Source organism: Nannospalax galili, unplaced genomic scaffold (assembly GCF_000622305.1).
Source record: "Nannospalax galili isolate Female #2095 unplaced genomic scaffold, S.galili_v1.0 scaffold3006, whole genome shotgun sequence".
In the NCBI taxonomy this organism is placed as follows: domain Eukaryota; kingdom Metazoa; phylum Chordata; class Mammalia; order Rodentia; family Spalacidae; genus Nannospalax; species Nannospalax galili.
Window position 1 is genome coordinate 36815 of NW_008354408.1, and position 6037 is coordinate 42851.

Below are 6037 nucleotides of genomic sequence, written 5' to 3' on the forward strand. Positions count from 1 at the left end.
GGTCCCTATGGCAAAACAAGGTACTATTTTGACGAACAGCAGTCATAGGGGCCACCACTTGCCGCAGCCCAAGACTCCGTCCGGCAGAGTCAAGGAGAGACGACACAGACACCAAGGTGAGGTTCAAGCTTCTTCTTCCTTTATTGCGCACTTCAGTTCTTATATATTTTGTTCCCAACAGCCCTCCCCCCAGCTAGGACCAATCAAGGCACACACACGCACGCAGCAGGTAGGCAGAATGGCAGCTCATTGGGCCACGTAGCAGGGTCATGCTTGGTGATGTCTCTGATCAGGCAGGCAGCACATGATCGGGCTCATAGCGCTTGCGTGAGTTGGAGTAAACAAGCGAGGGTCATGAGGCTTGGCAGCCAGCCAGGGCGCCATCTTTGGCTGACTCGGACGCGCCTGCTTCCCACAGGGAGGGAGGGAGGGAGGGAGGGAGGGAGAGAGAGAATATGAATTAACTAAGATGAAAGACTTGTACATTTATAGTTTTCACTAGAACAGAAACACAGAAATAAATGGAAATACATGTAATGTCTATAACACAAAACTTTGATGTTAAATTGTCAATACTACACAAACTAATCAATAGATTTAATTCTAATAGATTTAATTCAATCACTAACAAACTTTCCATAAGGAACACACACACACACACACACACACACACACACACACACACAATCCCAGTGACATTTTTTGCAGAAATAGAAAAATCCACCCTAAAAGTCACAAGAAATCTCAAGTAACCCCCAACACCTGAAAAAGTACTGGAAAATATAAACATAGTTGGAGGTCTCTCACTTTATGATTGTAAATGTGTTACAAAGCTACACAAATCAAGTACTGTCATAAAATTAACAAACCAACCAATAGACCAGAATAGAGAGGTCAACAACAAGGCCTTGCACACATGGTCAAATGATTCCAAGGTCATTCAATGGGAAAATGAAATTTTTTTAAACAAATGTGTATGTATGTGTGTGTAAATATGAACAGGTGAGCATGTAGAGGTCAGAGGACAACTCTAAGGAGTCAGTTCTCCCCTGCCATAGTGGGTTCTGGGAATCAAACTCAGATCAAGCTTGTGTGACAAGCTGTTTCACTTACTGTCTTAGTTTGTTCTTCATTGCTGTGACAAAATATTCTCACCACTACCAACTTGGGGAGGAAAGGGTTTATTCAGCTGACATCTCCTAGGTCGCAGTTCATCAGGGAGCCCAAGGTAGGAAGGAACTCAGGGCAGGAACCTGGAAGCAGGAGCTGGAGCACAGGCCATGGAGGAATGCTGCTTACTGGCTTGCTTCCCTGGCCCCTGCTCAACCTGCTTTCTTATGCAACACAGGCCCACCTGCCCAAAGGTGGCACCACCCACAGTGGGCTGGGCCTTCCGACATCACTCATCAAGAAGATGCCCCACAGACATGGCCACAGGCCAGTCCAATAGAGGCAATTCCCCAAGAGAGGCTCCCTCAACCCAGTGTGTCAAGTTGATGCTAAAGCTATCCAGCACACTGGCTGAACCATTTTGCCATCCCCAGAAATTAGTATATTAAGAAAACTAACCCAGGGGCTGGAGAGATAGCTCAGTGGTTAAGAACACTGACTGTTCTTGCAGAAGACCTGGGTTTGAATCCCAGCACCCACATGGCAGTTAACAACTGTCTGTAACTCCAGTTCCAGGGGATCTGACAGCCTTTTCTGTCCTCCGAGGGCATTACATGACATGGGTGCACTTTCCTACATGCAGGTAATACATGAATACACATAAAATTTTAAAAATTAAAAAAAAAAGAAAAAAAAAGTAGGGCAGAGTGGTGCACGCCTTTAATCCCAGCACTCGGGAGGCAGAGGCAGGCAGATCTCTGTTAGTTCAAGGCCAGCCTGGTCTACATAGCAAGTACCAGGCCAGCTGGGGCTACAGGGAGACCCTGTCTCAAAAAGACCAAAAAAAAAATTTTTTTTTGGAGCCCAGCATGCTATCATACACTTGTGATCTCCAGCACTCTGGAGGTGGAGGCAATAGGGTCAGAAATTCAAGACTGTACTGGTTGTGGTGGCTTATGCCTTTAATACCAGTCCTCAGGAGGCAGAGGCATGCAGTTCTCTGAGCGTTTGAGACCAGCATGATCTACATCTACATAGCAAGATCCAGGTCAGCTGGGGCTACAGGAAGATACTGTCTCAAAAAAAAAAAAGAAGACAACCTGGAGAAGGAAGACGAGGAGGAGGAAGGGGAGAAGGAGGAATAAGTTTGTTGTTTAAGGTTATCCTTAGCTATATAGTGAGTTCAAAGTTAGTCTGAACTACATGAGACCTTGACATCCTCAACTTCTGACCTCTGCGTGCACGCACGCACACACACACACACACACACACACACACACACAAAAGAGCCAAGCCAGGCATAGTGGCTCATGTCTGTAATTCCAGCATTTGGGAGGTGGAAGTGGGAGGATTGTGAATTCAAGTCCACTTTGGACTATATAGGGAGTTCTAGGCCAGCTTGAGCTACATAGGGAGATTTTGTCTCAAAACATAATTAATTAGCCAAAGTATGTATGTAAAGCCCCTTGCTAGATCATAAAAATATTATGAAGTACACTTGCAATTTTGTGGAACAAGGACAATGGAATTTGCTAGTTCTGCCTGGACAGCGGTGTGAATGGAGATGCTGCAAAGAAATCTAAAAGGGAGGGTAGGCATGTTGGTGCATGCCTTTAATCCCAGTACATGGAAGGCAGAGGCAGACACATCTCTGTAAGTTCAAGGCCAGGTACGGCTACATAGTGAGACCCTGAATAAAAAAAAGTAAGGACATCTAAACAGGATGTTATTTGCCTCACAGAGAAAAAATCCAATGTGATGAATAAAAAGTCTGAAAGAACCTTTGGGCAAACCAGTGTGCCTGTATCTGTGACTACTGGTGTACCTCAAATAAAGAAATACCGAGCGTCAACCACGTACAACCTGCCTTCACTTATACCACCTTTCTACAAATGCCATGCCTTTGGATCAAAAATGGGACATAAAAACAAAGTCACCAGACATTTCACAGCAAATTTGGAGTTGGGGCTCCATTTCTAACTTCAGGTTCACCAGAGAATTTAAGGAAGAAGCAGCAGAGCCCGTGAGGTTTTGTTTGCAGGTCTGATGAATGCTGTGATGGACAGAAGGGTGTCCAACATCTGCTGTGCAGCAATACACTGAAATAAGCCTATATGGAGACTGACTGCATGGCAGGTGAATGATAAGGCCTTAAGCAAAGAGCTACCCAGGAGAAAAATCCTGCTACAAATGCCTGCTTTGAAGCCTGGAGGACTAAATGTGGAAGTCTTTAATATTTTTCGTATGTTTCTAATAGTTGAGAATTTTTTGAGTCTGTGGATTTTATCTTGTTTATTTCACAAATGCCTTTACTATGAAGAAAAGAAAAATTTAATGTACTATGCTAACTAGTAATGAATTGAAGGACAAAGGATTTAGAAATGTGTGGTACTCAAATCTACTACAAAACCAAATAAAATTGATTTCTAATATTTCCCAAGAGCATATAAAAAACTATATACTGTTATCAAAATTACCAAATAACCTTAATAAAGCTGGATTTGAACACACACACACACACACACACATACACACACACACACACACATACATTACAGTTATTTTCTTACTTGGGGTAGGGCACAAGTGCCACAACACCAATGTAGTTGTCCTCAAGTCAGAGGACATCTTGAGGGAATTAGTTCTCTCCTTCCACCACGTGAATTCTGGGATTGAACTCAGGTCATTAGGCTCAGCAAGGAGAGGCGTTACCAGCTAAGCCATCTCTGTGCACTCCTACCTTTGTGTGTGGGGGAGCAGGATTGTGATAATATTCAGTTCAACCTGGCCTGAGTTTGAACTAAAGGTTTTCTTACCTCCACCTGCCTCCTGAGTGCTGAAATTACAGATGTTCACTGCCACAACCAGCTTGATTTACTTTTTTTTTTTTTCTTTTGTCTTTTTGAGACAGGGTCTTCTTGTAGCCCCAGCTGTCCTGGAGCTCACTATGTAGACCAGGCTGGCCTTGAACTCACAAAGATTCAGCTGCCTCTGCCTCCCATGTGCTGGGATTAAAGGTGTGCGCCACCATGCCCCGCTGATTTACTTTTTTAAATTAATAAAGTGGAGAACTAATTGCAGTTTCCCATTGACACAATTTATGCAGTCAAGTTCTTCACATTTGGGGAAATTGCAGAGATCAGCAAATTCAGAGTGCAATGAATAAGCCTTGACTTGGGAAAAGCATCTTCCTGATCACGGTATCTCCTCAACCAGGTATTTAATTTACTTCTTAAATAACCTGACTAACTCTAGTATAAACAGATGATTGAGATCAAATTGGAAATTGTTATTCAAAATCTGGAGAAATTGTCATTGCAGTAAAGTTATTTAAAATTCTCTCAATGTTTACAACTGTAACATGTTCTCTTTTTTTAAAAAAAGTACCTAGTCATGCAAAGTTCTAAGAGCTCTAGTCTGTAAACTGATTTACCACCTACCTCTTTGGTCCGGAGGACCTGTGCTTGCTCAATCTTATTAATCACTGCTTGTACTGATAACAGGATTTCAAGTTTAGGACCCAGTGAATTTTCAAGAGCATCTCTGGACTTTCTTGTCATAATGGCATTTTCCTTGGCATTGTCTAATTCTGATTCACTTTGGGCATCACTTTTCATTTTCAAAATTTGGGTGATTTTATTTCTTCTTTTTCACAGAAAATAGGCAAATGGTAATAAAAATGTCCACTAGGAAGCTGGAAGCTCACTCCAAGAGGTTTCAGGCTTACCCTGTCATCAAAGTTCAAGTCCTGATGATGTCATTAATAGATCTATTGTGACATCATTGACTTGAACGTTTAAAGAATGCTTACTATGTGTAAAGAACTAGGCATTCTACATGCTGTTACAGTAAAGGGGGGTGGGGGAAGGGAGAGTAAATAGTAGGAACCTAAAAGAAATAGAAAACATTCACCTCCCCCTGCTTCCCTGGGCCTGCAGGATGCACAGGCCTCTCTCTCCAGGGTAAGTTGATTGGGCCCTCCACGCCTTGACTTCCCCAGCCTCATTCACCCTCCCATCTCCCTCGCCAGTCTCTCCTCCTAGCCTGGGTCCTGTCCCATTCCTTGTCTTGGTGCCCCAGATACCTGGGGACCACCACTGATTCCTGATCCTTTGCATCCAGAAAAACTCAGTTCCTTCTCAGGCCCCAGGAGCACTCTGGTCCTGGCCCTGCCCTCACTTCCCTCTGCTTTGCTGGGCCTGCACAACCCTCCAGCCTCTTTCCTGGACCATGAGGTTGACCTTTCCTCTTCCTGATCCTTTGCATCCAGACCAACCCAATTCCTCCCTGTAGGCCCCAGGAGCCCTTGGGGCCTCTCCCTTCAGTACCCAGGAGCCCTTGGGGCCGCTTCCCACCCTGTCTTTCTTTGCATCTCTGGGTGGCACAGCCACCAGCTGCCCTAGCCCAGCATCTTTCCTGGGCCTGGCTCCCAGGCAAGTCCAAATTCCTGAGGCCAAAATCTTTCCTGGAGGGATCCAGACCTTAGGAGAAAGCCTGAGAGGATCTGATCCTCATCTGACTTGGGCCTCTGTGGGAACTCCTGAAGACAAAAGCAATCTGGCCACTCCAATATAAAATCAAAAGAGAGAACTGGAAAATTAGAGGAACCAGCTTTTCAGGCCCAAAAAGTAAACAACAAAGACACATAAAGTTCACAAAAAGAAGCAGACCTAAACTTGAAGGTTTGAATCTCACACAAGAATCAGAAACTACAAAAGAAATTCACATGTCAAAATCACAGAGAAAAAATCATAACATGAAAAACCAAAATAACATATCCCCACCTAATACCAATAGTCCTCTAGAGGAGTACAATGAGAATAATATTACAATGAGAATAATGCCTAGAGATAATGCAGGACATGGAACTCAAAAGAACAATTATAAACATGATAAAAGAATTCAGTGAATTTAAAGAACACACAAA

At 43.6% G+C, this 6037-nt stretch overlaps 1 long non-coding RNA gene and 1 other non-coding gene across 2 annotated transcripts in view; both read right to left on the reverse strand.

The window, feature by feature from the left end:
* Positions 1-349: 349 nt before the first annotated feature.
* LOC115067447 overlaps positions 350-6037 on the reverse strand; it is a 14936-nt gene continuing 9248 nt past the window's right edge. Inside the window, exon 3 of the long non-coding RNA XR_003846864.1 lies at positions 350-405. This is a non-coding gene — a long non-coding RNA (uncharacterized LOC115067447). The remainder of the gene's footprint in view (positions 406-6037) is intronic.
* LOC115067448 lies at positions 4176-4334 on the reverse strand. The gene has a single exon (XR_003846865.1). It is a non-coding gene; the product is annotated as a U1 spliceosomal RNA (small nuclear RNA).